Raw genomic sequence first — 17,826 nt, forward strand, 5'->3', positions numbered from 1 at the left:
GGGCGATGGTAGTACTCGGATGGGTGACCTCTTGGGAACAATTTATTCAGATGGGTCGTTCGACGTTACGCGCGACTGGAACTATGGTCCGCTTGTTTATACGCAAATGTGAGTCAAGAATCTGGGGCATTTTAATCGATATAAGAACGAGAATGAGAGGTGCAGTGTGAACGCACAAGGAAACAAATGATGGGAGGGGGGGAGGGAAGAAGGAGTGTATGTATTTTCAGCACAAAATTAAACAGGTGCGGTCACACCAGCACAAATGCACCGGATCCCATCAGAACTCCACAGTTAAGTGTGCTTTGGCGAAAGTAGTACAATGATGGATTACCTCAAGGGAAGTTCTCGTGTTGCACCCATTTTCTTTTTTTCAGATGTGCCATTCGACGTTACGCACGACTTTAATTATGGTCCGCAGATTTATTCGCAAATGTGACTCACGGCACCGTGGCATTTTACTTGATATTTGAACGAGAACGAGAGGTGCAGTGCGCACGCACAAGGAAACAAATAACGGGAGGGGGAAGAAAGGAGAAAGAGTTTATGTATTTGCAGCGCGAAATTAAACAGGTGCGATCATACCAGCACTAATGCACCGGATCCCATCAGAACTCCGCAGTTAAGTGTGTTTGGGCGAGAGTAGTACTCGGATTGGAGACCTCCTGGGTAGTCCTCGTGTCGTTCTAATTTTTTTTTCAGACGGGTCGATCGACGTTACGCGCGACTGGAACTATGGTCCGCTGGTTTATACGCAAATGTGAGTCAAGAATCAGGGGCATTTTAATCGATATTAGAACGAGAATGAGAGGTGCAGTGCGAACGCACAAGGAAACAAATGATGGGAGCGGGGGAGGGAAGAAATAGTGTATGTATTTCAGCACGAAATTAAACAGGTACGGTCACACCAGCACAAATGCACTGGATCCCATCAGAACTCCGCAGTTAAGTGTGCTTTGGCGAAAGTAGTACAATGATGGGTTACCTCCTGGGAAGTTCTCGTGTTGCACCCATTTTCTTTTTTTTCAGATGTGTCGTTCGACGTTACGCGCGACTTTAATTATGGTCCGTAAATTTATTCGCAAATGTGAGTCACAGCGCCCTGGCATTTTACTTGATATTTGAACGAGAACGAGACGTGCAGTGTGCACGCACAAGGAAACAAATGACGGGAGGGGGAAGAAAGGAGAAGGAGTTTATGTATATGCAGCGCGGAATTAAACGGGTGCAATCATACCTGCACTAATGCACCAGATCCCATCAGAACTCCGCTTTCAAGTGTGCTTGGGCGAGAGTAGTACTCGGATGGGTGACTTCCTGGGAAGTCCTCGTGTCGCTCAAATTTTTTTCTAGACGGGTCGTTCGACGTTATGTGCGACTGGAACTGGGGTCCGCTGGTTTATACGCAAATGTGAGTCAAGAAGCAGGGGCATTTTAATCGATATTAGAATGAGAAGGAGAGATGCAGAGTGCACGCACAAGGAAACAAATGACGGGAGGGGGGATGGAGGGAGAAAAAGTTTATGTATTTGCAACGCAGAATGAACCATGAGAAATCATACCAGCACCAATGCAACGGATTCTATCAGAACTCCTCAAGTTAAGGGTGCTTGGGCGAGAGTAGCACTAGGATGGGTGACCTCCTGCGAAGTCCTTATATTTCACCCATTTTCTTAGGAAGTCCTCGTGTTGCACCCATTTTTTTACAGATGATTCTTTCGACGATACGCGCGACTTGAATTATGGTCCTCAGGATTATTCGCAAATGTGAGTCACGGCACCGTAGGATTTTACTTGATATTAGAACGAGCCCGGGAGGTGCAGTGCGCACGCACAAAGAAACAAATGACGGGAGGGGGAAGAAAGGAGAAGGTGTTTATGTATTTGCAGCGCGAAATTAAACGGGTGCGATCATACCAGCACTAATGCACTGGATCCCATCAGAACTCTGTAGTTAAGTGTGCTTGGGCGAGAGTAGAACTCGAATGGGTGACCTCCTGGGAATTCCTCGTGTCGCATAAATTTTTTTTCAGACAGGTCGTTCGACGTTACACGCGACTAGAACTGGGGTCCGCTGGTTTATACGCAATTGTGAGTCAAGAAGCAGGAGCATTTTAATCGATATTAGAACGAGAAGGAGAGGTGCAGTGCGCACGCACAAGGAAACAAATGACGGGAGGAGGAAGAAAACAGAAGGAGCGTATGTATTCGAAGCGCAAAATTAAACAAGTGGCATCATACCAGCAATAATGCACGGGATCCCATCAGAACTCTGCAGTTAAGTGTGCTTGGGCGAGAGTAGTACTCGGATGGGTGACCACTTGGGAAGCCCTCGTGGTGCACCTATTTTTTTTCGGATGGGTTGTTCGACGTTACGCGCGAATGGAATTATAAACCACTGGTTCATTTGCAAAGGTGAGTCACGGTGCCGGGGCATATTATTTGATATTAGAAGGAGAAAGAAAGATGCAGAGTGCACGCACAAGGAAACAAATGACGGGAGGGGGAAGAAAGGAGAAGGAGTTTATGTATTTGCAGCGCGAAATTAAACAGGTGCGATCATACCAGCACTAATGCAACCGATCCCATCATAACTCCGCAGTTATGTGTGCTTGGGCGAGAGTAGTACTCGGATGGGTGACCATTTGGGAAGTACTCGTGTTGCACCCATTTTTTTGCAGATGATTCTTTAGACGTTAGACGCGACTTGAATTTTGGTCCTCAGGTTTATTCGCAAATGTGAGTCACGGCGTCGTAGCATTTTACTTGATATTAAAACGAGCACGGGAGGTGCAGTGTGCACGCACAAGGAAACAAATGACGGGAGGGGTAAGAAAGGAGAAGGAGTTTATGTATTTGCAGCGCGAAATTAAACGGATGTGATCATACCAGCACTAATGCAACGGATCCCATCATAACTCTGCAGTTAAGTGTGCTTGGGCGAGAGTAGTACTCGGATGGGTGACCTCTTGGGAAGTACTCATATCGCAACAATTAAACAGGTGCGATCACACCAGCACTAATGCACCGGATCCCATCAGAACTCCGCAGTGAAGTGTGCTTGGGCGAGATTAGTACTCGGATGGGTGACCTCCTGGGAAGTCCTCGTGTCGCACCAATTTTTTTTAGACGGGTCGTTCGACGTTACGCGCGTCTGGAACTAGGGTCCGCTGGTTTATACGCAAATGTGAGGCAATAAGCAGGGGCATTTTAATCGATATTAGAACAAGAATGAGATGTGAAGTGTGAACGCACAAGGAAACAAATGACGGGAGGGGGAAGAAAGGAGAAGGAGTGTATGTATTTGCAGTGCGAAATTAAATAGGTGCGATCATACCTGCACTAAAGCTCCGGATCCCATCAGAACTCCGCAGTTAAGTGTGCTTGGGCGAGAGTAGTACTCGGATGGGTGACCACTTGGGAAGCCCTCGTGGTGCACCTATTTTTTTTCGGATGGGTTGTTGGACGTTACGCGCGAATGGAATTATAAACCACTGGTTCATTTGCAAAGGTGAGTCACGGTGCCGGGGCATATTATTTGATATTAGAAGGAGAAAGAAAGATGCAGAGTGCACGCACAAGGAAACAAATGACGGGAGGGGGAAGAAAGGAGAAGGAGTTTATGTATTTGCAGCGCGAAATTAAACAGGTGCGATCATACCAGCACTAATGCAACCGATCCCATCATAACTCCGCAGTTATGTGTGCTTGGGCGAGAGTAGTACTCGAATGGGTGACCACTTGGGAAGTACTCGTGTTGCACCCATTTTTTTACAGATGATTCTTTAGACGTTACACGCGACTTGAATTTTGGTCCTCAGGTTTATTCGCAAATGTGAGTCACGGCGTCATAGCATTTTACTTGATATTAAAACGAGCACGGGAGGTGCAGTGTGCACGCACAAGGAAACAAATGACGGGAGGGGTAAGAAAGGAGAAGTAGTTTATGTATTTGCAGTGCGAAATTAAACGGATGTGATCATACCAGCACTAATGCAACAGATCCCACCATAACTCTGCAATTAAGTGTGCTTGGGCGAGGGTAGTACTCGGATGGGTGACCTCCTGGGAAGTTCTCGTGTCGCACAAATTTTTTTTCAAACGGGTCGTTCGACGTTACGCGCAACTGGAACTATGGTCCACTTGTTTATACGCAAATGTGAGTCAAGAAGCAGGGGCATATTAATCGATATTAGAACGAGAAAAAGAGGTGCAGTGTGAACGCACAAGGAAACAAATGATGGGAGGGGGGAGGGAAGGAGAAGGAGTGTTTGTATTTTCAGCACGAAATTAAACAGGTGCTATCACACCAGCACAAATACACCGGATCCGATCAGAACTCCGCAGTTAAGTGTGCTTTGGCGAAAGTAGTACAAGGATGGGCTACCTTCTGGGAAGTTCTCGTGTTGCACCCATTTTTTTTTTCAGATGTGCCATTCGACGTTACACGCGACTTTAATTATAGTCCGCAGATTTATTCGAAAATGTGAGTCACTGCGCCGTGGCATTTTACTTGATATTTATACGAGAACGAGAGGTGCAGTGCACACGCACAAGGAAACAAATGACGGAAAGGGGAAGAAAGGAGAAGGAGTGTACGTATTTGCAGCGCGAAATTAAATAGGTGCCATCATACCAGCACTAATGCACCGTATCCCATCATAACTCAGCAGTTAAGTGTGCTTGGGCGGGAGTAGTACTCGGATTGGTGACCTCTTGGGAAGTCCTCGTGTTGCACCCATTTTTTTTCGAATGGGTCGTTCGACGTTACGCGCGAATGCAATTATAAACCGCTGGTTCATTCGCAAAGGTGAGTCACGATGCTAGGGCATTTTACTTGATATTAGAACGAGAAGGAGAGATGCAGAGTGCACGCATAAGGAAACAAATAATGGGAGAAGGGATGGAGGGAGAAAGAGTGTATGTATTTGCAGCGCAGAATGAAACATGAGCGATCATACCAGCACCAATGCAACGGATTCTATCAGAACTCCGCAAGTTAAGGGTGCTTGGGCGAGAGTAGCACTAGGATGGGTGACCTCATGCGAAGTCCTTATATTTCACCTATTTTCTTAGGAAGTCCTCGTGTTGCACCCATTTTTTTACAGATGATTCTTTCGACGTTACGCGCAACTTGAATTATGGTCCTCAGGTTTATTCGCAAATGTGAGTCACGGAACCGTAACATTTTACTTGATATTAGAACGAGCACGGGAGGTGCAGTGCGCACGCACAAGGAAACAAATGACGGGAGGGGGAAGAAAGGAGAAGGAGTTTATGTATTTGCAGCGCAAAATTAAATGGGTGTGATCATACCAGCACTAATGCACCGGATCCCATCAGAACTCCGCAGTTAAGTGTGCTTGGGCGAGAGTAGTACTCGGATGGGTGACCTCCTGGGAAGTCCTCGTATCGCACCAATTTTTTTTCAGACAGGTCGTTCGAAGTTACGCGCGGCTGGAACTAGGGTCCGCTGGTTTATACGCAAATGTGAGTCAAGAAGCAGGGGCATTTTAATCGATATTAGAACGAGAATGAGAGGTGAAGTGTGAACGCACAAGGAAACAAATGACGAGAGGGGGAAGAAAGGAGAAGGAGTGTATGTATTGGCAGCGCGAAATTAAACAGGTGCGATCATACCAGCAGTAAAGCTCCGGATCCCATCAGAACTCCGCAGTTAAGTGTGCTTGGGCGATGGTAGTACTCGGATGGGTGACCTCTTGGGAACAATTTATTCAGATGGGTCGTTCGACGTTACGCGCGACTGGAACTATGGTCCGCTTGTTTATACGCAAATGTGAGTCAAGAATCTGGGGCATTTTAATCGATATAAGAACGAGAATGAGAGGTGCAGTGTGAACGCACAAGGAAACAAATGATGGGAGGGGGGGAGGGAAGAAGGAGTGTATGTATTTTCAGCACAAAATTAAACAGGTGCGGTCACACCAGCACAAATGCACCGGATCCCATCAGAACTCCACAGTTAAGTGTGCTTTGGCGAAAGTAGTACAATGATGGATTACCTCAAGGGAAGTTCTCGTGTTGCACCCATTTTCTTTTTTTCAGATGTGCCATTCGACGTTACGCACGACTTTAATTATGGTCCGCAGATTTATTCGCAAATGTGACTCACGGCACCGTGGCATTTTACTTGATATTTGAACGAGAACGAGAGGTGCAGTGCGCACGCACAAGGAAACAAATAACGGGAGGGGGAAGAAAGGAGAAAGAGTTTATGTATTTGCAGCGCGAAATTAAACAGGTGCGATCATACCAGCACTAATGCACCGGATCCCATCAGAACTCCGCAGTTAAGTGTGTTTGGGCGAGAGTAGTACTCGGATTGGAGACCTCCTGGGTAGTCCTCGTGTCGTTCTAATTTTTTTTTCAGACGGGTCGATCGACGTTACGCGCGACTGGAACTATGGTCCGCTGGTTTATACGCAAATGTGAGTCAAGAATCAGGGGCATTTTAATCGATATTAGAACGAGAATGAGAGGTGCAGTGCGAACGCACAAGGAAACAAATGATGGGAGCGGGGGAGGGAAGAAATAGTGTATGTATTTCAGCACGAAATTAAACAGGTACGGTCACACCAGCACAAATGCACTGGATCCCATCAGAACTCCGCAGTTAAGTGTGCTTTGGCGAAAGTAGTACAATGATGGGTTACCTCCTGGGAAGTTCTCGTGTTGCACCCATTTTCTTTTTTTTCAGATGTGTCGTTCGACGTTACGCGCGACTTTAATTATGGTCCGTAAATTTATTCGCAAATGTGAGTCACAGCGCCCTGGCATTTTACTTGATATTTGAATGAGAACGAGACGTGCAGTGTGCACGCACAAGGAAACAAATGACGGGAGGGGGAAGAAAGGAGAAGGAGTTTATGTATATGCAGCGCGGAATTAAACGGGTGCAATCATACCTGCACTAATGCACCAGATCCCATCAGAACTCCGCTTTCAAGTGTGCTTGGGCGAGAGTAGTACTCGGATGGGTGACTTCCTGGGAAGTCCTCGTGTCGCTCAAATTTTTTTCTAGACGGGTCGTTCGACGTTATGTGCGACTGGAACTGGGGTCCGCTGGTTTATACGCAAATGTGAGTCAAGAAGCAGGGGCATTTTAATCGATATTAGAATGAGAAGGAGAGATGCAGAGTGCACGCACAAGGAAACAAATGACGGGAGGGGGGATGGAGGGAGAAAAAGTTTATGTATTTGCAACGCAGAATGAACCATGAGAAATCATACCAGCACCAATGCAACGGATTCTATCAGAACTCCTCAAGTTAAGGGTGCTTGGGCGAGAGTAGCACTAGGATGGGTGACCTCCTGCGAAGTCCTTATATTTCACCCATTTTCTTAGGAAGTCCTCGTGTTGCACCCATTTTTTTACAGATGATTCTTTCGACGATACGCGCGACTTGAATTATGGTCCTCAGGATTATTCGCAAATGTGAGTCACGGCACCGTAGGATTTTACTTGATATTAGAACGAGCCCGGGAGGTGCAGTGCGCACGCACAAAGAAACAAATGACGGGAGGGGGAAGAAAGGAGAAGGTGTTTATGTATTTGCAGCGCGAAATTAAACGGGTGCGATCATACCAGCACTAATGCACTGGATCCCATCAGAACTCTGTAGTTAAGTGTGCTTGGGCGAGAGTAGAACTCGAATGGGTGACCTCCTGGGAATTCCTCGTGTCGCATAAATTTTTTTTCAGACAGGTCGTTCGACGTTACACGCGACTAGAACTGGGGTCCGCTGGTTTATACGCAATTGTGAGTCAAGAAGCAGGAGCATTTTAATCGATATTAGAACGAGAAGGAGAGGTGCAGTGCGCACGCACAAGGAAACAAATGACGGGAGGAGGAAGAAAACAGAAGGAGCGTATGTATTCGAAGCGCAAAATTAAACAAGTGGCATCATACCAGCAATAATGCACGGGATCCCATCAGAACTCTGCAGTTAAGTGTGCTTGGGCGAGAGTAGTACTCGGATGGGTGACCACTTGGGAAGCCCTCGTGGTGCACCTATTTTTTTTCGGATGGGTTGTTCGACGTTACGCGCGAATGGAATTATAAACCACTGGTTCATTTGCAAAGGTGAGTCACGGTGCCGGGGCATATTATTTGATATTAGAAGGAGAAAGAAAGATGCAGAGTGCACGCACAAGGAAACAAATGACGGGAGGGGGAAGAAAGGAGAAGGAGTTTATGTATTTGCAGCGCGAAATTAAACAGGTGCGATCATACCAGCACTAATGCAACCGATCCCATCATAACTCCGCAGTTATGTGTGCTTGGGCGAGAGTAGTACTCGGATGGGTGACCATTTGGGAAGTACTCGTGTTGCACCCATTTTTTTGCAGATGATTCTTTAGACGTTAGACGCGACTTGAATTTTGGTCCTCAGGTTTATTCGCAAATGTGAGTCACGGCGTCGTAGCATTTTACTTGATATTAAAACGAGCACGGGAGGTGCAGTGTGCACGCACAAGGAAACAAATGACGGGAGGGGTAAGAAAGGAGAAGGAGTTTATGTATTTGCAGCGCGAAATTAAACGGATGTGATCATACCAGCACTAATGCAACGGATCCCATCATAACTCTGCAGTTAAGTGTGCTTGGGCGAGAGTAGTACTCGGATGGGTGACCTCTTGGGAAGTACTCATATCGCAACAATTAAACAGGTGCGTTCACACCAGCACTAATGCACCGGATCCCATCAGAACTCCGCAGTGAAGTGTGCTTGGGCGAGATTAGTACTCGGATGGGTGACCTCCTGGGAAGTCCTCGTGTCGCACCAATTTTTTTTAGACGGGTCGTTCGACGTTACGCGCGTCTGGAACTAGGGTCCGCTGGTTTATACGCAAATGTGAGGCAATAAGCAGGGGCATTTTAATCGATATTAGAACAAGAATGAGATGTGAAGTGTGAACGCACAAGGAAACAAATGACGGGAGGGGGAAGAAAGGAGAAGGAGTGTATGTATTTGCAGTGCGAAATTAAATAGGTGCGATCATACCTGCACTAAAGCTCCGGATCCCATCAGAACTCCGCAGTTAAGTGTGCTTGGGCGAGAGTAGTACTCGGATGGGTGACCACTTGGGAAGCCCTCGTGGTGCACCTATTTTTTTTCGGATGGGTTGTTGGACGTTACGCGCGAATGGAATTATAAACCACTGGTTCATTTGCAAAGGTGAGTCACGGTGCCGGGGCATATTATTTGATATTAGAAGGAGAAAGAAAGATGCAGAGTGCACGCACAAGGAAACAAATGACGGGAGGGGGAAGAAAGGAGAAGGAGTTTATGTATTTGCAGCGCGAAATTAAACAGGTGCGATCATACCAGCACTAATGCAACCGATCCCATCATAACTCCGCAGTTATGTGTGCTTGGGCGAGAGTAGTACTCGAATGGGTGACCACTTGGGAAGTACTCGTGTTGCACCCATTTTTTTACAGATGATTCTTTAGACGTTACACGCGACTTGAATTTTGGTCCTCAGGTTTATTCGCAAATGTGAGTCACGGCGTCATAGCATTTTACTTGATATTAAAACGAGCACGGGAGGTGCAGTGTGCACGCACAAGGAAACAAATGACGGGAGGGGTAAGAAAGGAGAAGTAGTTTATGTATTTGCAGTGCGAAATTAAACGGATGTGATCATACCAGCACTAATGCAACAGATCCCACCATAACTCTGCAATTAAGTGTGCTTGGGCGAGGGTAGTACTCGGATGGGTGACCTCCTGGGAAGTTCTCGTGTCGCACAAATTTTTTTTCAAACGGGTCGTTCGACGTTACGCGCAACTGGAACTATGGTCCACTTGTTTATACGCAAATGTGAGTCAAGAAGCAGGGGCATATTAATCGATATTAGAACGAGAAAAAGAGGTGCAGTGTGAACGCACAAGGAAACAAATGATGGGAGGGGGGAGGGAAGGAGAAGGAGTGTTTGTATTTTCAGCACGAAATTAAACAGGTGCTATCACACCAGCACAAATACACCGGATCCGATCAGAACTCCGCAGTTAAGTGTGCTTTGGCGAAAGTAGTACAAGGATGGGCTACCTTCTGGGAAGTTCTCGTGTTGCACCCATTTTTTTTTTCAGATGTGCCATTCGACGTTACACGCGACTTTAATTATAGTCCGCAGATTTATTCGAAAATGTGAGTCACTGCGCCGTGGCATTTTACTTGATATTTATACGAGAACGAGAGGTGCAGTGCACACGCACAAGGAAACAAATGACGGAAAGGGGAAGAAAGGAGAAGGAGTGTACGTATTTGCAGCGCGAAATTAAATAGGTGCCATCATACCAGCACTAATGCACCGTATCCCATCATAACTCAGCAGTTAAGTGTGCTTGGGCGGGAGTAGTACTCGGATTGGTGACCTCTTGGGAAGTCCTCGTGTTGCACCCATTTTTTTTCGAATGGGTCGTTCGACGTTACGCGCGAATGCAATTATAAACCGCTGGTTCATTCGCAAAGGTGAGTCACGATGCTAGGGCATTTTACTTGATATTAGAACGAGAAGGAGAGATGCAGAGTGCACGCATAAGGAAACAAATAATGGGAGAAGGGATGGAGGGAGAAAGAGTGTATGTATTTGCAGCGCAGAATGAAACATGAGCGATCATACCAGCACCAATGCAACGGATTCTATCAGAACTCCGCAAGTTAAGGGTGCTTGGGCGAGAGTAGCACTAGGATGGGTGACCTCATGCGAAGTCCTTATATTTCACCTATTTTCTTAGGAAGTCCTCGTGTTGCACCCATTTTTTTACAGATGATTCTTTCGACGTTACGCGCAACTTGAATTATGGTCCTCAGGTTTATTCGCAAATGTGAGTCACGGAACCGTAACATTTTACTTGATATTAGAACGAGCACGGGAGGTGCAGTGCGCACGCACAAGGAAACAAATGACGGGAGGGGGAAGAAAGGAGAAGGAGTTTATGTATTTGCAGCGCAAAATTAAATGGGTGTGATCATACCAGCACTAATGCACCGGATCCCATCAGAACTCCGCAGTTAAGTGTACTTGGGCGAGAGTAGTACTCGGATGGGTGACCTCCTGGGAAGTCCTCGTATCGCACCAATTTTTTTTCAGACAGGTCGTTCGAAGTTACGCGCGGCTGGAACTAGGGTCCGCTGGTTTATACGCAAATGTGAGTCAAGAAGCAGGGGCATTTTAATCGATATTAGAACGAGAATGAGAGGTGAAGTGTGAACGCACAAGGAAACAAATGACGAGAGGGGGAAGAAAGGAGAAGGAGTTTATGTATTGGCAGCGCGAAATTAAACAGGTGCGATCATACCAGCAGTAAAGCTCCGGATCCCATCAGAACTCCGCAGTTAAGTGTGCTTGGGCGATGGTAGTACTCGGATGGGTGACCTCTTGAGAAGTCCTCGTATCGCAACAATTTTTTTTCAGATAGGTCGTTCGACATTACGCACGACTGGAACTATGGTCCGCTGGTTTATACGCAAATGTGAGTCAAGAATCAGGGGCATTTTAATCGATATTAGAACGAGAAGGAGAGGTGCAATGTGAACGCAAAAGGAAACAAATGATGGGAGGGCGGGAGGGAAGAAGGAGTGTATGTATTTTCAGCACGAAATTAAATAGGTGCAGTCACACCAGCACAAATGCAACGGATCCCATCAGAACTCCGCAGTTAAGTGTGCTTTGGCGAAAGTAGTACAATGATGGGATACCTCCTGGGAAGTTCTCGTGTTGCACCCATTTTTTTTTTCAGATGTGCCGTTCGACGTTACGCGCGATATTTAATTATGGTCCGCAGATTTATTCGCAAATATGAGTCACGGCGCCGTGGCATTTTTCTTGATATTTGAACGAGAACGAGAGGTTCAGTGCGCACGCACAAGGAAACAAATGACGGGAGGGGGAAGAAAGGAGAAGGAGTTTATGTATTTGCAGCGCGAAATTAAACAAGTGCGATCATACCAGCACTAATGCACCGGATCCCATCAGAACTTCGCAGTTAAGTGTACTTGGGCCAGAGTAGTACTCGGATGGGTGACCTCCTGGGAAGTCCTCGTGTCGCACAAATTTTTTTTTCAGACGGCTCGTTCGACGTTACGCACGACTGGAACTAGGGTCCACTGGTTTATACGCAAATGTGAGTCAAAAAGCAGGGGCATTTTAATCGATATTAGAACGAGAAGGAGAGATGCAGAGTGCACGCAAAAGGAAACAAATGACGGAAGAGGGGATGGAGGGAGAAAAAGTGTATGTATTTGCAGCGCAGAATGAAACATGAGCAATCATACCAGTACCAATGCAACGGATTCTATCAGAACTCCGCATGTTAAGGGTGCTTGGGCGAGAGTAGCTCTAGGATGGGTGACCTCCTTCGAAGTCCTTATATTTCACCAATTTTCTTAGGAAGTCCTCGTGTTGCACCCATTTTTTTGCTGATGATTCTTTCGACGATACGCGCGACTGGAACTATGGTCCTCAGGTTTATTCGCAAATGTGAGTCACGACACCATAGCATTTTACTTAATATTAGAACGAGCACGGGAGGTGCAGTGCGCACGCACAAGAAAACAAATGACGGGAGGGGGAAGAAAGGAGAAAGAGTTTATGTATTTGCAGCGCGGAATTAAAAGGGTGCGATCATACCAGCACTAATGCACCGGATCCCATCAGAACTCCGCAGTTAAGTGTGCTTGGGCGAGAGTAGTTCTCGGGTGGGTGACCTCCTGGGAAGTCCTTGTGTCGCAAAAATTTATTTTCAGACGGGTCGTTCGACGTTACGCGCGACTTGAACTAGGGTCCGCTGGTTTATACGCAAATGTGAATCAAGAAGCAGGGGCATTTTAATCGATATTAGAACGAGAAGGAGAGGTGCAGTGTGAACGCACAAGGAAACAATTGATGGGAGGGGGAGGGAAGGAGAAGGAGTGTATGTATTTTCAGCACGAAATGAAACAGGTGCGATCATACCATCACTAATGCAACGGATTCTATCAGAACTCCGTAGGTAAGTGTGCTTGGGCGAGAGTAGTACTAGCATGGGTTACCTCCTGCGAAGTCCTTATATATCACAAATTTTCTTGCGAAGTCCTCGTGTTGCACCCATTTTCTTTTTTTCAGATGTGCCGTTCGACGTTATGCGCGACTTTAATTATGGTCCGCAGATTTATTCGCAAATGTGAGTCACGGCGACGTGGCATTTTACTTGATATTTGAACGAGAACGAGAGGTGCAGTGCGCACGCACAAAAAAACAAATGACGGGAGGGGGAAGAAAGGGGAATGAGTTTATGTATTTGTAGCGCAAAATTAAACAGTTGCGATCATACCAGCACTAATGCACCGGATCCCATCAGAACTCCGCAGTGAAGTGTGCTTGGGCGAGATTAGTACTCGGATGGGTGACCTCCTGGGAAATCCTCGTGTCGCACCAATTTTTTTTCAGACGGGTCATTCGACGTTGCACGCATCTGGAACTAGGGTCCGCTGGTTTATACGCAAATGTAAGTCAAGAAGCAGGGGCATTTTAATCGATATTAGAACGAGAATGAGAGGTGAAGTGTGAACGCACAAGGAAACAAATGACGGGAGGGGGAAGAAAGGAGAAGGAGTGTATGTATTTGCAGCGCGAAATTAAACAGGTGCGATCATACCAGCACTAAAGCTCCGGATCCCATCAGAACTCCGCAGTTAAGTGTGCTTGGGCGAGAGTAGTACTCGGATGGGTGACCACTTGGGAAGCCCTCGTGTTGCACCTATTTTTTTCGGATGGGTTGTTCGACGTTACGCGCGATTGGAATTATAAACCGCTGGTTCATTTGCAAAGGTGAGTCATGGTGCCGGGGCATATTACTTGATATTAGAACGAGAAATAGAGATGCAGAGTGCACGCACAAGGAAACAAATGACGGGAGGGGGGATGGAAGGAGAAAGAGTGTATGTATCTGTAGTGCAGAATGAAACATGAGGGATCATACCAGCACTAATGCAACGGATTCTATCAGAACTCCGCAGTTAAGGGTGTTTGGGAGAGAAAAGTACTCGGATGCGTGACCTCCTGCGAAGTCCTTATATTTCACCCATCTTCTTGGGAGGTCCTCGTGTTGCACCCATCTTTCTGCAGATGATTCTTTCGACGTTACGCGCGACTTGATTTATGGTCCGCAGGTTTATTCGCAAATGTGAGTCACGGCGCCGTGGCATCTTACTTGATATTAGAACGAGTACGGGAGGTGCAGTGCGCACGCACAAGGAAACAAATGACGGGAGGAGGAAGAAAAGATTAGGAGTGTATGTATTTGAAGCGCAAAATTAAACAAGTGGCATCATACCAGCACTAATGCACTGGATCCCATCAGAACTCTGCAGTTAAGTGTGCTTGGGCGAGAGTAGTACTCGGATGGGTGACCTCTTGAGAAGTCCTCGTATCGCAACAATTTTTTTTCAGATAGGTCGTTCGACATTACGCACGACTGGAACTATGGTCCGCTGGTTTATACGCAAATGTGAGTCAAGAATCAGGGGCATTTTAATCGATATTAGAACGAGAAGGAGAGGTGCAATGTGAACGCAAAAGGAAACAAATGATGGGAGGTCGGGAGGGAAGAACGAGTGTATGTATTTTCAGCACGAAATTAAACAGGTGCGGTCACACCAGCACAAATGCACCGGATCCCATCAGAACTCCGCAGTTAAGTGTGCTTTGGCGAAAGTAGTACAATGATGGGTTACCTCCTGGGAAGTTCTCGTGTTGCACCCATTTTTTTTTTCAGATGTGCCGGTCGACGTTACGCGCGACTCTAATTATGGTCCGTTGATTTATTCGCAAATGTGAGTCACGGCGCCGTGGCATTTTTCTTGATATCTGAACAAGAACGAGAGGTTCAGTGCGCACGCACAAGGAAACAAATGACGGGAGGGGGAAGAAAGGAAAAGGAGTTTATGTATTTGCAGCGCGAAGTTAAACAGTTGCAATCATACCAGCACTAATGCACCGGATCCCGTCAGAACTCCGCAGTTAAGTGTGCTTGGGCGAGATTAGTACTCGGATGGGTGACCCCTTGGGAAGTTCTCGTGTCGCACTAATTTTTTTTTTAGACGGGTCGTTCGACGTTACGCGCGACTGGAACCTGGGTCCACTGGTTTATACGCAAATGTGAGTCAACAAGCAAAGGCATTTTAATCGATATTAGAACGAGAATGAGAGATGCAGAGTGCACGCACAAGGAAACAAATGACGGGAGGGGGGATGGAGGGAGAAAAAGTGTATGTATTTGCAGCGCAGAATGAAACATGAGCAATCATACCAGCACCGATGCAACGGATTCTATCAGAACTCCGCAAGTTAAGGGTGCTTGGGCGAGAGTAGCACTAGGATGGGTGACCTCCTGCGAAGTCCTTATATTTCACCAATTTTTTTAGGAAGTCCTCGTGTTGCTCCCATTTTTTCGCAGATGATTCTTTCGACGATACGCGCGACTGGAACTATGGTCCTCAGGTTTATTCGCAAATGTGAGTCACGGCACCGTAGCATTTTACTTGATATTAGAACGAGCACGGTAGGTGCAGTGCGCACGCACAAGGAAACAAATGACGGCAGGGGGAAGAAAGGAGAAGGAGTTTATGTATTTGCAGCGCAAAATTAAACAGGTGCGATCATACCAGCACTAATACACCAGATCCCATCAGAACTCCGCAGTTAAGTGTGCTTTGGCGAAAGTATTACAATGATGGGTTACCTCGTGGGAAGTTCTCTTGTTGCACCCATTTTCTTTTTTTCAGATGTGCCGTTCGACGTTAGTCGCGACTTTAATTATGGTCCGCAGATTTATTCGCAAATGTGAGTCACGGTGTCGTGGCATTTTACTTGATATTTGAACGAGAACGAGAGGTGCAGTTGGCACGCACAATGAAACAAATGACGGGTGGGGGAAGAAAGGAGAAGGAGTTTATGTATTTGCAGCGCAAAATTAAACCGGTGCGATCATACCAGCACTAATGCTCTGGATCCCATCAGAACTCCGCAGTTAAATGTGCTTGGGCGAGAGTAGTACTCGGATGGGTAACCTCCTGGGAAGTCCTAGTGTCGCACCAATTTTTTTTCAGACGGGTCGTTCGACGTTACGGGCCATTGGAACTAGGGTCCGCTGGTTTATACGCAAATGTGAGTCAAGAAGCAGGGGCATTTTAATCGATATTAGAACGAGAATGAGAGATGTAGAGTGCACGCACAAGGAAACAAATGACGGGAGGGGGGATGGAGGGAGAAAAAGTGTATGTATTTGCAGCGCAGAATGAAACATGAGCAATCATACCAGCACCAATGCAACGGATTCTTTCAGAACTCCGCAATTTAAGGGTGCTTGGGCGGGAGTAGCTCTAGGATCCGGTGCATTAGTGCTGGTATGATCGCACCCATTTAATTCCGCGCTGCAAATAGATAAATTCCTTCTCCTTTCTTCCCCCTCCCGTCATTTGTTTCCTTGTGCGTGCGCACTGTACCTCCCGTGCTCGTTCTAATATCAAGTAAAATGCTACGGTGCCGTGACTCACATTTGCGAATAAACTTGAGGACCATAATTCAACTCGCACGTATCGTCGAAAGAATCATCTGCAAAAAAATAGGTGCAGCACGAGGACTTCCTAAGAAAATGGGTGAAATATAAGGACTTCGCCGGAGGTCACCCATCCTAGTGCTACTCTTGCCCAAGCACCCATAACTTGCGGAGTTCTGATAGAATCCGTTGCATTGGTGCTGGTATGATTGCTCATGTTTCATTATGCGTTGCAAATACATACACTTTTTCTCCCTCCATCCCCCCTCCCGTCATTTGTTTCCTTGTGCGTGCACTCTGCATCTCTATTTCTCGTTCTAATATCGATTAAAATGCCCCTGCTTCTTAACTCACATTTGCGTATAAACCAGTGGACCCTAGTTCCAGTCGCGCGTAACGTCGAACGACCCGTCTGAAAAAAAAAATTAGTGCGACAAAAGGACTTCCCAGGAGGTCACCCATCCTAGTGCTACTCTCGCCCAAGCACCCTTAACCTGCGGAGTTCTGATAGAATCCGTTGCATTGGTGCTGGTATGATTGCTCATATTTCATTCTGCGCTGCAAATACATACACTTTTTCTCCCTCCATCCCCCCTCCCGTCATTTGTTTCCTTGTGCGTGCACTCTGCATATCTCTTTCTCGTTCTAATATCGATTAAAATGCCCCTGCTTCTTGACTCACATTTGCGTATAAACCAGTGGACCCTAGTTCCAGTCGCGCGTAACGTCGAACGGCACATCTGAAAAAAAGAAAATGGGTGCAACACGAGAACTTCCCAGGAGGTCACCCATTCGAGTACTACTCTCGCCCAAGCATACTTAACTGCGGAGCTCTGATGGGATCCGGTGCATTAGTGCTGGTATGATTGCACCCGTTTAATTCCGCGCTACAAATACATAAACTCCTTCTCCTTTCCTCTCCCTCTCGTCATTTGTTTCCTTGTGCGTGCGCACTGCACCTCCCGTGCTCGTTCTAATATCAAGTAAAATGCTACGGTGCCGTGACTCACATTTGCAAATAAACCTGAGGACCATAATTCAAGTCGCGCGTATCGTCAAAAGAATCATCTGCAAAAAAATGGGTGCAACACGAGGACTTCCTAAGAAAATTGGTGAAATATAAGGACTTCGCAGGACGTCACCCATCCTAGTGCTACTCTCGCCCAAGCACCCTTAACCTGCGGAGTTCTGATAGAATCCGTTGCATTGGCGCTGTTATGATTGCTCGTGTTTCATTCTGCGCTGCAAATACATAAACT

At 46.6% G+C, this 17,826-nt stretch overlaps 8 non-coding genes and 34 pseudogenes across 8 annotated transcripts; 41 read left to right on the plus strand and 1 right to left on the minus strand.

The window, feature by feature from the left end:
• The first annotated feature begins 243 nt into the window (after positions 1-243).
• Positions 244-362, plus strand: LOC148243363 (5S ribosomal RNA; annotated as a pseudogene).
• A 209-nt stretch (positions 363-571) lies between these two features.
• Positions 572-690, plus strand: LOC148243364 (5S ribosomal RNA; annotated as a pseudogene).
• Positions 691-894: 204 nt separating this feature from the next.
• Positions 895-1,013, plus strand: LOC148243365 (5S ribosomal RNA; annotated as a pseudogene).
• A 210-nt stretch (positions 1,014-1,223) lies between these two features.
• On the plus strand, positions 1,224-1,342 carry LOC148243366 (5S ribosomal RNA; annotated as a pseudogene).
• A 561-nt stretch (positions 1,343-1,903) lies between these two features.
• LOC148243367 (5S ribosomal RNA) lies at positions 1,904-2,022 on the plus strand (annotated as a pseudogene).
• Positions 2,023-2,227: 205 nt separating this feature from the next.
• On the plus strand, positions 2,228-2,346 carry LOC148243368 (5S ribosomal RNA; annotated as a pseudogene).
• A 205-nt stretch (positions 2,347-2,551) lies between these two features.
• LOC148243369 (5S ribosomal RNA) lies at positions 2,552-2,670 on the plus strand (annotated as a pseudogene).
• A 205-nt stretch (positions 2,671-2,875) lies between these two features.
• Positions 2,876-2,994, plus strand: LOC148243370 (5S ribosomal RNA; annotated as a pseudogene).
• A 6-nt stretch (positions 2,995-3,000) lies between these two features.
• On the plus strand, positions 3,001-3,119 carry LOC148243371 (5S ribosomal RNA). The gene has a single exon (XR_015814859.1). It is a non-coding gene; the product is annotated as a 5S ribosomal RNA (ribosomal RNA).
• A 204-nt stretch (positions 3,120-3,323) lies between these two features.
• On the plus strand, positions 3,324-3,442 carry LOC148243372 (5S ribosomal RNA). Its single transcript, XR_015814706.1, has one exon. It is a non-coding gene; the product is annotated as a 5S ribosomal RNA (ribosomal RNA).
• A 205-nt stretch (positions 3,443-3,647) lies between these two features.
• Positions 3,648-3,766, plus strand: LOC148243373 (5S ribosomal RNA; annotated as a pseudogene).
• A 205-nt stretch (positions 3,767-3,971) lies between these two features.
• On the plus strand, positions 3,972-4,090 carry LOC148243374 (5S ribosomal RNA; annotated as a pseudogene).
• Positions 4,091-4,296: 206 nt separating this feature from the next.
• Positions 4,297-4,415, plus strand: LOC148243375 (5S ribosomal RNA; annotated as a pseudogene).
• Positions 4,416-4,622: 207 nt separating this feature from the next.
• LOC148243376 (5S ribosomal RNA) lies at positions 4,623-4,741 on the plus strand (annotated as a pseudogene).
• A 561-nt stretch (positions 4,742-5,302) lies between these two features.
• On the plus strand, positions 5,303-5,421 carry LOC148243377 (5S ribosomal RNA). Its single transcript, XR_015815723.1, has one exon. It is a non-coding gene; the product is annotated as a 5S ribosomal RNA (ribosomal RNA).
• A 511-nt stretch (positions 5,422-5,932) lies between these two features.
• On the plus strand, positions 5,933-6,051 carry LOC148243378 (5S ribosomal RNA; annotated as a pseudogene).
• Positions 6,052-6,260: 209 nt separating this feature from the next.
• On the plus strand, positions 6,261-6,379 carry LOC148243379 (5S ribosomal RNA; annotated as a pseudogene).
• Positions 6,380-6,583: 204 nt separating this feature from the next.
• LOC148243380 (5S ribosomal RNA) lies at positions 6,584-6,702 on the plus strand (annotated as a pseudogene).
• A 210-nt stretch (positions 6,703-6,912) lies between these two features.
• Positions 6,913-7,031, plus strand: LOC148243381 (5S ribosomal RNA; annotated as a pseudogene).
• A 561-nt stretch (positions 7,032-7,592) lies between these two features.
• On the plus strand, positions 7,593-7,711 carry LOC148243382 (5S ribosomal RNA; annotated as a pseudogene).
• Positions 7,712-7,916: 205 nt separating this feature from the next.
• On the plus strand, positions 7,917-8,035 carry LOC148243383 (5S ribosomal RNA; annotated as a pseudogene).
• A 205-nt stretch (positions 8,036-8,240) lies between these two features.
• Positions 8,241-8,359, plus strand: LOC148243384 (5S ribosomal RNA; annotated as a pseudogene).
• A 205-nt stretch (positions 8,360-8,564) lies between these two features.
• On the plus strand, positions 8,565-8,683 carry LOC148243385 (5S ribosomal RNA; annotated as a pseudogene).
• A 6-nt stretch (positions 8,684-8,689) lies between these two features.
• Positions 8,690-8,808, plus strand: LOC148243386 (5S ribosomal RNA; annotated as a pseudogene).
• A 204-nt stretch (positions 8,809-9,012) lies between these two features.
• On the plus strand, positions 9,013-9,131 carry LOC148243387 (5S ribosomal RNA). The gene has a single exon (XR_015814707.1). It is a non-coding gene; the product is annotated as a 5S ribosomal RNA (ribosomal RNA).
• A 205-nt stretch (positions 9,132-9,336) lies between these two features.
• On the plus strand, positions 9,337-9,455 carry LOC148243388 (5S ribosomal RNA; annotated as a pseudogene).
• Positions 9,456-9,660: 205 nt separating this feature from the next.
• LOC148243389 (5S ribosomal RNA) lies at positions 9,661-9,779 on the plus strand (annotated as a pseudogene).
• A 206-nt stretch (positions 9,780-9,985) lies between these two features.
• LOC148243390 (5S ribosomal RNA) lies at positions 9,986-10,104 on the plus strand (annotated as a pseudogene).
• Positions 10,105-10,311: 207 nt separating this feature from the next.
• On the plus strand, positions 10,312-10,430 carry LOC148243391 (5S ribosomal RNA; annotated as a pseudogene).
• Positions 10,431-10,991: 561 nt separating this feature from the next.
• Positions 10,992-11,110, plus strand: LOC148243392 (5S ribosomal RNA). The gene has a single exon (XR_015814699.1). It is a non-coding gene; the product is annotated as a 5S ribosomal RNA (ribosomal RNA).
• Positions 11,111-11,315: 205 nt separating this feature from the next.
• On the plus strand, positions 11,316-11,434 carry LOC148243393 (5S ribosomal RNA; annotated as a pseudogene).
• Positions 11,435-11,638: 204 nt separating this feature from the next.
• Positions 11,639-11,757, plus strand: LOC148243394 (5S ribosomal RNA; annotated as a pseudogene).
• A 208-nt stretch (positions 11,758-11,965) lies between these two features.
• Positions 11,966-12,084, plus strand: LOC148243395 (5S ribosomal RNA; annotated as a pseudogene).
• Positions 12,085-12,646: 562 nt separating this feature from the next.
• On the plus strand, positions 12,647-12,765 carry LOC148243396 (5S ribosomal RNA; annotated as a pseudogene).
• Positions 12,766-13,328: 563 nt separating this feature from the next.
• On the plus strand, positions 13,329-13,447 carry LOC148243397 (5S ribosomal RNA). Its single transcript, XR_015814841.1, has one exon. It is a non-coding gene; the product is annotated as a 5S ribosomal RNA (ribosomal RNA).
• Positions 13,448-13,652: 205 nt separating this feature from the next.
• On the plus strand, positions 13,653-13,771 carry LOC148243398 (5S ribosomal RNA). Its single transcript, XR_015814557.1, has one exon. It is a non-coding gene; the product is annotated as a 5S ribosomal RNA (ribosomal RNA).
• A 560-nt stretch (positions 13,772-14,331) lies between these two features.
• LOC148243399 (5S ribosomal RNA) lies at positions 14,332-14,449 on the plus strand (annotated as a pseudogene).
• A 204-nt stretch (positions 14,450-14,653) lies between these two features.
• On the plus strand, positions 14,654-14,772 carry LOC148243400 (5S ribosomal RNA; annotated as a pseudogene).
• A 207-nt stretch (positions 14,773-14,979) lies between these two features.
• Positions 14,980-15,098, plus strand: LOC148243401 (5S ribosomal RNA; annotated as a pseudogene).
• A 562-nt stretch (positions 15,099-15,660) lies between these two features.
• Positions 15,661-15,779, plus strand: LOC148243402 (5S ribosomal RNA; annotated as a pseudogene).
• A 209-nt stretch (positions 15,780-15,988) lies between these two features.
• Positions 15,989-16,107, plus strand: LOC148243403 (5S ribosomal RNA; annotated as a pseudogene).
• Positions 16,108-17,322: 1,215 nt separating this feature from the next.
• Positions 17,323-17,441, minus strand: LOC148243404 (5S ribosomal RNA). Its single transcript, XR_015814761.1, has one exon. It is a non-coding gene; the product is annotated as a 5S ribosomal RNA (ribosomal RNA).
• Positions 17,442-17,826: the final 385 nt, after the last annotated feature.

Source organism: Carica papaya, chromosome 8 (genome assembly GCF_054855325.1).
Source record: "Carica papaya isolate Zhongbai chromosome 8, ASM5485532v1, whole genome shotgun sequence".
NCBI classification, from domain to species: domain Eukaryota; kingdom Viridiplantae; phylum Streptophyta; class Magnoliopsida; order Brassicales; family Caricaceae; genus Carica; species Carica papaya.